Raw genomic sequence first — 11,079 nt, forward strand, 5'->3', positions numbered from 1 at the left:
AAATGCAAGGTTCTCATCCCCAGCTCTGTTCAGGTGCAACCTGTTGAGTTTGTACAAGTACAGCAAATTTTATGTTAACTGGCAGCTTATGAAGTGGCACACTCAATAAACCAGTAAATAAAATCTCAAAAACTGTGAAGTTTACTGTATAATCGCAATGTCTGAGCAATTAATTCGGTGCCAGTGAGAAGGCTCTCTGCCAGAAAGTTTTATTTAAGGCAAAGTTGCATTATTATTTAAGTGATTTATGCTGTAGTTAAAGTATAACAGTGATGTACCTCCTGCATTAGATTAGCTTAACTGTGAAAACAGGCCCTTCAGCCCAACAAGTCCACACTGACCCTCCGAAGAGTAATCCACCCAGACCTATTCCCCTAACTAATGCACCTAACACTATAGTAAATTTATCATGGCAATTCACCTGATCTGCACAACTTTGGACTGTGGGAGAAGACCATAGCACCCAGAGGAAACTCGCGTAGAATGTGCAAACTCCACATAGACAGTCGCCCGAGGCAGGGATTGAACCCAGGTCCTTGGTGCTGTGAGGGTGCAGTGCTAACCACTGAATCACTGTGCCACCTCTTGATCATCTGGAATATTTGATCAACTAGCACCCTTCTGATCCCATAGCTGTTTGTTTATAGAAAATTTGTTTTTGTACTTGATCAGGTGTATCCTAGAACTCTGTGGGAAGCTAGGAAAGTGATTGCTGGAACCCTTGCTGAGATATTTGTCTTATCAATAGCCACAAGTGAGATGCCTGAAGACTGGAGATTGGCTGATGTGGTGCCAACTATTTAAGAAAGGTGGTAAAGAAAAGCCAGGAAACAATACACCGATGAACCTGACATCAGTGGTCGGCAAGTTGTTGGAAGGGATCCTGAGGGGCTGGATTTACATGTACTTCGAAAGGCAAGGTCTGATTAGGGATAATCAACATGGCTTTGTGCATGGAAAATTGTGTTTCTCTAACTTAACTAAGTTTTTTGAGGAAGTAATGAACAGAATTGAGGGCAGAACGGTGAACATGATCTAGATGGGCTTCAGTACAGAGTTCAACAAGGTTCCGCCTGATGGACTGGTTAGCAAGGCTAGATGACATGGAATACAGGTAGAAGTCGCAATTTGTATGCAAAACTGGCTCAAAGGTAGAAAACAGAGGATGGTGGTGAAGGGTTGCTTTTCAGACTGGAGGCCTGGGTGCCACAAGGATCCGTGCTGGGTCGATTACTTTTTGCCATTTATACAAATGATTTGGATATGAACAAAGGAGAATGGTTAGTAGGTTTGCAGCTGACAGCAAAATTGGTGGTGTAGTGGACAGCGAAGAACATTACCTTGGAGCACAATGGGATCTTGATCAGATGGGCCAATGGGCTGAGGAGTGGCAGATGGAGTTTAATTCAGATAAATGTGAGGTGCTGCATTTTGGAAAGGCAAATCAGGACAGAACATATATACTTAATGGTAAGGTCTTAGAGAGTGTTGCTGAAGAAAAGACCTTGGAGTACATCGTTCTTGAAAGTACAGTCACACATACCCTCTACCTTTAACAGCCACAATCAACAGTCAAAGTTATTTTGTTTTACTTTCTGAAACATGATGAAGGTTTGCCTATAATAGTTATGAATATTTCAAAATTTCTGCCTTTAAGCCTCAGGGACCAACTTTGCGTGTAATTCTGGTCCCCTTCCTATTGGAAAGATGTTGTGAAACTTGAAAGGGTTCAGAAACAATTTACAAGCTTGTTGGCAGGATTGGACGATTTGAGCTATAGGGAAAGGCTGAACTAGCTGGGGCTGTTTTCCCTGGAGCGTCGGAGGTTGAGGGGTGACTTTATAGAGGTTTACAAGTTGATGATGGGCATGGATAGGATAAATAGACAAAGTCTTTTCCCTGGGGTGGGGGAGTCCAGAACTAGATGGCATAGGTTTAGGGTGAGAGAGGAAAGATATAAAAGAGACCTGAGGGCAACGTTTTCACGCAGAGGGTGGTATGTGTATGGAATGAGCTGCCAGACGAAGTGGTGGAGGCTGGTACAATTGCAACATTTAAAAGGCATTTGGATGAGTCTATGAATAGAAAGGGTTTGGGGGTATATGGGCCAGGTACTGGCAGGTGGGACTGGATTGGGTTGGGATATCTGGTCGGCATGGACTGGTTGGACCAAAGGGTCTGTTTCCATGCTGTACATCTCTATGACTCTATGACTCCTCTGCACAAAGAATAGCCATGTTGCCACTTCATAATCTATGCCAGCTTCCTCAGACAGCAAGGCATAAAACTCAGGAGGTCTGTTCACAAACTGCTTTACATGATTAAAAATCACACAACACCAGGTTACAGTCCAACAGGTTAAATTGGAAGCACACTAGCTTTTGGAGCGATGCTCCTTCATTAGGTGGTTAACTACCACCCGATGAAGGAGCGATGCTCCGAAAGCCAGTGTGCTTCCAATTAAACCTGTTGGACTATAACCTGGTGTTGTGTGATTTTTAACTTTGTACACCTCAGTCCAACACCGGCATCTCCAAATCATGCTTTACATGACCAATGTCCAGTTTTCTTCTGGCCAGCAAATCTGTTTAGTTATTTTTTAAATGGGCAATGCCTCAGCACTGTTTCAAATTTTGGGAGAGCTTGCACAAAATAACAAAGCTTCCCACAGGGTCTTGGATTGGACTCAGAACCTTCCATGTCAGCATATTCCCTGGAGCCAGACATTTTTCTTGGTTCGAGTTTTAAAACTGGTTTCCACTTTCTTTCTCCTTTTCTGCTGCCTGAAGTGGTTTCTCCACCCCTTCTCCCCCTCTGAAGTGCTCCTTTGCTGTCTTTCCCTCAAAATGCAAGTTTTTAAATTTACATATCCTTTTCTCTTTCAAGCTGCTCCATCTGCAATTGGTTTCTTGTTAACTCATAATCTGGTTGGTATTTTTCATTGCAAAAATACATTTCATTCATAGAAAATTATTCTTATATACATACATAAGATTCTAAAAGTTCAGTACAGTCTTTTTCTGCCAGGCCCATCCTTTGTAACATTGGGGACAGTTGGACCTCAGTACAGAGTGCCATTTAGTGTTTGTGTCTATGCACAGCTTGTGCAGCCAAACATAAAGGTGGCCACCAGGATGAGGGTAGCATTGCGTATGTCTGTTCCCCCCTTATCTAGAGCTTTGTACATTGTGTCCCTGCAAACAGGGTCCATCCTTGACATGCAGATGAAGGGGAAAATGGCTCGGGTGTCTACAATGGTGCAGGTTTGGGAAATGGGCCAGACCTGCACCACATACAACGCAGACAGTACCTCTCACCTGATGACCAGCTTTTACCTGCAAATTGGGAGGAAGCAATGGTCCCATTTGCCCAGTTTCTGTGTCACTTTGGCGATATGCTCCTTCCAGGTTTTGGCACATGCCCTGGCTCTTCGGAATCATATTCTCAGCACCTTCAAACAATCTGACCTGATTGTATTGTTGTCCGTTCAACTTCATATTTTGCACTGTTCCCTCAGTTGCATTTATTTTCCTAGTCTACCCTTTTAACTCTAACACTAACCTGTCAACCATTTTAGTTACAATAACCTTGGTTCCTCTTTGCAAATCATTCAGGGATAAGTCTTCCCTTTAAGTAGCTTAAAACTGTCAAAGCATTTTAATACAATAATGGTCAAGGAATCTAGTGTGTTACCTGTTATCCTTTTCCAATTAATGTCCTATATGGGTATCCCTTTGAGAGCCCCTACTTTTTTATGTTATGACTGAGTACGGTGTCACTCTAACCTCATTACTCCATGGGTCATAACATAACTGGAAGCAGTATTTTTATTTACTAAATCGACCAACTAAATACCTTATTTATATCAAGTTTTAAACCACAAGATATCAGGTTTCTTAATAAACATAATTATTGGTCTATTAATGCAAAAAAAGCTTATTTAATGAAGATACAATACTTTGTTCATGTTCTGAAGAAAGGTCACTGGACTTGAAATATTAACTCTGATTTCTCTCCACAGATGCTGCCAGACCTGCTGAGTTTCTCCAGCAATTTCTGCTTTAATTGCAGAGTTTCAACATCCTTAGTTCTTTACTTTCCTTCGAAAATCGATGCAGTCAGTAACATAGAAGTAGAAAGACGTATCTTTTCATATATCTGCAAAACACTCAATCTTCAAGAAAAGAGAAAGATAACAATTTCTCTGCTAAGATTAGCTTTTTGGTCAATTTTTAAGGTAAACAGATAAAGCACAGTATGTTCCAGAATTAGTCACTCTGATGTTCAGGCATGTGGTCAAGTCACTAATCAGGCACAGTGTTCTCTGAAGTCTTGGAGACAGCTGACTCAGGAAGTAACATTTTCAAATGTTTCTTCAATTTGTCATGTTAAAAGAAAAATAGGTTTTTAATGTTAGAAAGACATGGAATCCTTACAGTGTGGAAACAGGCCATTTAGCCCAACAAGTCGACACTGACTCTCCAAACAGTAACCCACCCAGTCCCCAACTCTATTTCTCTACATTTTTGCTGACTAATGCACCTAATCTACACATTCCTGAACACTATGGGAAATTTAGCATGACCAATTCACCTAACCTGTACAACTTTGGACTGTGGGAAGAAATCCATGCAGACGCGGGGAGAACGTGCAAACTCCATACAGACAGTCACCCAAGGCTGGAATCGGACCCGGGTCCCTGGCACTGTGAGGGAGCAGTGTTAACCACTGAGCCACCATGCCACTTTTCAAAAAGAGGAGAGATCAGTAGACAGCTCGTTCTTCGGTCAGCTAAACCAGATCAATCAAGAAACTCTTCAAGGCAGTCTCTGTTCAAAGTACCCCAACAGGGGCTTAAAGTAAAGTAAACAGTTATCACCACTAATGATTTGAGTTATTTATAACAAGGCTTCTTTTCATTGTCCACAATGAACTGCCAAATTGTTTCATTCATTCATGGGATGAGGGAATCACTAGCTTGGCCAACACTTATTGCCTGTAGCTAATTGCCAGAGGGCAGTTAAGAGTCAACCACATTAGTGTGGCTCTGGAGTCACATGTAGGCCAGATAAAGATTGCAGCTTCCTTCCCTAAAGGTCCTGGGTGAACAAGATGGGTATTTCTGACAATCGACAATGGGTTCATGGTCATCATTAGACTCTTAATTTCACTTTTAAAGAAGCCGCTCCAGGTAATTCCACAAAATATGAAATTAATTCTGAACTCCTCCAAGCAAAATTAAATATGAAGTACCTTCCTAACAAAATCAACAATTGAAACTGCTTCCAACACACTTCGGATGGTGCATTCAGATCCTAACCGGTCACTGCACAAAAAAAGCTTTACTTGAAGCTGCCTCTGGCTTTTTTACCAATAATTTTAAATATTTGTCCTTTGGTTCTTGATCCTTCCACCATTGGGAAAAGTTTCTCTCTATCTACTTTGCCCATACCCTTTGTGACTTTGAATGTATCTATCAAACTTCAGTCTTCTCCTAAGGAGAACTGTCCTCGCTTCACCAACCTGAAGTTCAAAGTGAATAAAGATCCCAAGTAAATGAAGGTAGTGAAATAACAGTTCATTGAACTCATAGCACAAATTATTTAACATAATAAAATATCCCAAGGAGCTTCACGTGTATGAAAGACTAACAAATGGCACAGAGCCACTTAAAGCATTATTAAGGCAGATTGTCAAAACCTTGGACAAAGTAATGCTTCAGATACCTTAAGCAATAGTAAAAACATGTATTCTTGCCAAAGATTTTAACTCTCCATGATTCATCGTCTATGAAGTTTCTCCCCTGCCATCAACTTCCTTTTCTAGTTTCCTCAGTTGCAATCATTGCTGCAATGAAATGTCTGGTGTTTTGAACCCTACTGGTATAAGTTACCACTTGTCTTTGAATATCCATTTATAATTTATTTTGCAGATTGTTTTTTTCCATTTCTTATGATAAATATTTCACAAATCATCTACGTTAGCTGAAATACTGAGTGCTGGAGCTGGTATGTAGGTTTGTGGTTACCTGCTACTTAATGTTTAGGTTTTATAAAATGCCGATTGTCTGCACTAGCTAAATGTGAGGTAGCAACTACTTTTGTTAACAGCAGAATTGATATTTCCAACATGTGATTTAGAGCAGTTTTATAGTCACAGTTTTATTGTATAGTTTCAAAATATGGAGAAAGTGAGAACTGCAGATGCTGAAGATCAAAGTCAAAAAGTGTGGTGCTGGAAAAGCACAGCCGGTCAGGCAGCATTCAAGGAGCAGGAGAGTTGATGTTTTGAGCATAAGCTCTTCATCAAGAATATCTTCTCCTCAGATGCTGCCTGACCAGCTGTGCTTTTCCAGCACCATACTTTTTGACTCTACTTTCAAAATATACCTAACTACACCACAAAAAAATGACATCTGACATTTTCCTTGAAGCATGCCACATTGACATCAATGACTGGAAGGAACTTACTATGAAATCACTCAAAACGGTGCCAACTTGTCAATCAAACTGCATCATGCTTTGATTCACAACGGCCCAATGATGAGGCTGAGCAATAGTAAAGAGGAAAGAAATGGAAGCAAATCTTGCACTCCAGATCCTGTACCCTTGTGGTACATTCTGCCCATGTCCAAAGATCTGGTCAGGAATTGGCCTGTTCAGTCACATATAATCTATTAGCAGAAATTCACAACCTGGACTAGACATCATCCTTCAAACAAGGGACAGCCAATAACAACAATTGCAATTTCCCTAACTTTGGGCTATACTTACCATAGAATAAATGTTCTCATGTCACTCAATAAAAAGTTTTTATTTGTGTTATAAGCTCCATTCTCCTCATTATCTCAAACCAAGCAAGATGCTCTGCAATGATAGTCTCCTTTTTGAAACTGAATAGGACTTCCAACTCAACGTCTTCTCAATTTTGAAGTCCGCCAAATTCTACCTCCATAACATCACTTGCCTGTGTTTAGCTTAGTCAATTTACTACTGAGCTCCCCATCCTTTATCACCTACTTGATTTACCTAAGCTAATTGTTTCCCTTCACTAGCCTGCAGCAGTCCCTCATTTTTCAATTTAAAATTCTACTTGTGAGACTAAATTCCTCAATGGCCTCACGCTGTCCAACTCTAACCTCATCACAGCAAAATCACCTTCCCCTATGAGCTCTCAGTCTGTCTAGCTTTGGTCTCACTCTCCCTCTCTTCTTGACCACTTCCAACTGAGAAAGGAATCTGTTAACCTTTTTGCCCCCAGTTTTTCAAAACTTTTCTTAAAGCTGGCTCTTTGAGGCAAGCTTTTGGTTTTCCCTCTAAATAGTTCCCACATTAGCTTGCTGACCATTTTATCCTTACACATCCAATAAAATGCCTTAGAACAATGTTTTACAAGAAAGGCATTATATAAATGAAAATTCTCATCACAGAAGCCAGTTTGAGGTGCTGCCAAATTTGAATGGCCTCGAACATAGCTTTGTGCTTAATTTAACCAATGCTATGTTGTCTTACAGTAAGTGCCAGAGCCAGGGCTTCAGAACTTGATGTAAGAATAATAGGTTGGGTAGAACAAAATAATTTGAATACGAGAGATAAGGGTTACCGATTCTGGTTGGCTCTTATTAACTAGATGCTACATAAAACAACAACAGCAGCGATTGTCAATTACTTGGGAAAATAAAATGATAGCTATCAGTACCTGGATGCAGATAATAAGAGCATTAAATACTCAAATTCTAAGTAATCAGAGATTGCACACTACTGTAAACACTCCAATCCTTCGTTTAGAATGTTCCCTCCAGTAGATGGCGTATCATTCAATAATCAAAATGACCAAAACTTTCTGGCACTGACAGATGTTAGTTTAGTTTGATGGATGTTGCACTACAACCATCCAGTCTACATCAATGCTGACAGAAGGAACAGACCATTTTAAACAGTAGTCGGATTGCCTTAATCTTGGAATTCCAGACGTTCAAGTGCAACTGAAATAAAAACAAAGCTTAGTGTTTTGGCAATGGTCTATTGGTAGTTTAATTCGTATAACTCCAGTGCAATAAAGTGAAATGTTCTGTGAAAAAGTCCTGTAAATTGGAAAGAATATTTTTCTTTATTTTTATTATGTCTTCCACTCCTTTTTTATTCCTCAAGTGCTGTTCTTAACAAGTAGCTTCCAAAAAATTATATTTTTTATTTTTGTATCATCACTTACCTTTTTGTGTACATTATTATTTTAATTTTCCCTATCCCTTTAGTTCTACCATGACATTGAGGGCAGAAACCTTGGACTGAGTCAGGCTGAAAATGTAGCACTTTCATGTTGTAAAATGTCCCAAGGTGATTCACAAATGTGATAAAGATGTGTTTTCAGGTATTTGATAATAAATATGATGCTAAAATAATTATGATTGCGATCTTCTGGAACAGGCTACTGATGTGCATTTGTGTGCTGATTTCCTTCCATACCATTATCCTCCAAGATTCTATTCTTAGTCCCTGTGCCCCACCCCTGTTCTCAGCAACATTGTTAGCTTCCATATGTACATTAATACCTCATGCTCTATCTCTCCACCACTTCCCTCAACTCATTTCCCATCTCTAAGCTTCTTTTGACTCTTTGATATCTAACACTGGATTAGAAGAAAATTTGCTCCAACTGAATAATGGTAAGAGTGAAGCCAAACTGTATTCTCTAGTTATCAATTCCACTCCTTTCCTTGGAAACTGTCTGAGATTGAGCCAAATTGTTTGCAAGTGCGCTGTCATATTGGTCCATAAGCAAGCTCTTACTCATGTATCTGTCTGTATTGTCAAGATTGCTTAACTCCACCTCCATAACACTTTCTGACCCTGCCTCAGCTCATAGACTGTTGAAAACCTCACCCAGAATCTTGAAACCTTTAAACTTAGCTTTCCTGAAGTATTCCAGGCTGGTTTCCTATATTTGGCTATCCTTAAGTTTGAGATCATACAAAGTTCTGCCACATGTGTTCTAATGTGTTCTCATCGAGGAGCTTCAGCAAAATCGACGTTTCGGGCAAAAGCCCAGCTTTTGCCCGAAACGTCGATTTTGCTGAAGCTCCTCGATGCTGCCTGAATTGCTGTGCTCTTCCAGCACCATTGATCCAGAATCTGGTTTCCAGCATCTGCAGTCATTGTTTTTACCATGTTCAATTCCCAGCTGAGGTCACTGCTTTCATCAATGTGACTGAGGTGTCATTTTCAGGTTAAACACACTGCCAGTTGTCTCTCCCTCTCTAATGAAATAGCAGGCCTATGGAGGTCTTATTTTTTCATTGACTGAGTTTATCAACATCGGATCTGGATTAAACAATGCCTCAATTTTAAAATTGTCATCCTTGTTTCCAAACCCCTCCATGGCCTTGTCTATAATCTCCTGAGATAATATAAATTCTGCCTTTTTAAGCTTGCTTGGTTTAAAGAGTCTCTAGACTCTAAGCATTAACTCTGCTTTCTCTCCACAGGTGCTACCAGACCTGCAGAGTTCCTCCAGCAATTGCTCCTTTTCTTTCAAATCTTCAGCTCTTACATTGAGCTTTTCCCAACTTACTTGTACGGGAGTGAGGGCTACAAGGTGGATAAACTAACTGACCCTGGATGAACTAACCAGGAAACTATGAAAAAGGGGAGATTAAGAAGGAATGCAGTAGTAGGACTGACAGGACAATGAGGAGGATTAACACTGTTCTCTGCTGCAAAGCGCATGGGTGCAGACAGCAGTTTTGTTGGTCCAGTGCCAGGGGCAAGATTATCTGATCTGGGCCAGAGAAGAACTTGCAGTGCCAAAGCTGAGAATCTTATGGTTAAGATCCATGTCTGTATCAAGAAAGTAGGAAGAACAAGAATTTTTTTTGTTCACTCAAGGGATATGGGTGTCACTGGCTAATTCAGCATTTGATGCCTAGAGGGCAGTTAAGGGTCAGCCACATTCCTGTGGGTCTCAGTGACATGTACATCAGATCAGGTAAGGATGGCAGTTTCCTTCCCTAAGTGACATTAGTGAACTAGATGGGTTTTTCAAACACTCAACAATGGTAGTCATTAGATTCTTATTTTCAACTTTTTTTAATTGAATTTAAATTCCACCATCTGCCCATGGCTGGATTCAAACCAAAGTCCCAGAACATTAAACGAAAAGAGAAAATGCTGGAAAATCTCAGCAAGTCTAGCAGCATCTGTAAGGAGAGAAAAGAGCTGACGTTTCGAGTCTAACTGACCCTTTGTCAAAGCTTGGCAAAGCTTTGACAAAGGGTCAGTTAGACTCAAAACATCAGCTCTTTCCTCTCCTTACAGATGCTGCCAGACCTGCTGAGATTTTCCAGCATTTTCTCTTTTGGTTTTAGATTCCAGCATCCGCAGTAATTTGCTTTTTTCCCCAGAACATTATCTGTGTCTGTGGATTAACAGTCCAGCAATAGGGGTGGCTCAATAGTTAGCACTGCTGCCTCACAGCACCATGGACCCAGGTTTGATTCCAGCCTCGGGCGACTGTCTGTGTGGAGCTTGTGCATTCTCCCCGTGTCTGTGTGGGTTTCCTCCGGGTACTCCGGTTTCCTCCCACAGTCCAAAGATGTGCAGGTTAGGTGAACTGGCCATGCCAAATTGTCTATAGTATTAGGTGCATTAGTCAGAGGGAAATGGGTCTGAGTGGTTATTCTTTGGAGAGTCGTTGTGGACTTGTTGGGCTGAAGGGCCTGTTTCCACACAGTAGGGAATCTAATCTAATAATACCACTAGGCCATCATCTCCTCGCTGCTGAGGAAGCACAGAAGCTAAATGCAAAATTAAGCAGAGCCTCAATAGTAATAATTTATGGATTACTTCCTGAGCCACATGCAGATTGGGGCATGGAATGAATATGATTTGGAAAAAATAGAGAAAATAGTGAACGCATGGCTCAAAGACTGGTGTGGGGGAAGTGGTTTCCAGTTCATGAACTACTGGTACCAGCACTGGGGAAGATTGGATCTGAACCAATGGAATGGTCTACACCTGACATGTTCTGGGACAGGCATACTCACGAGCCATATAGCCAGGAAAATAGAGAGGGCATTAACCT

The sequence above is a fragment of the Chiloscyllium plagiosum genome, chromosome 14 (assembly GCF_004010195.1).
Source record: "Chiloscyllium plagiosum isolate BGI_BamShark_2017 chromosome 14, ASM401019v2, whole genome shotgun sequence".
Classification (NCBI taxonomy): Eukaryota; Metazoa; Chordata; class Chondrichthyes; order Orectolobiformes; family Hemiscylliidae; genus Chiloscyllium; species Chiloscyllium plagiosum.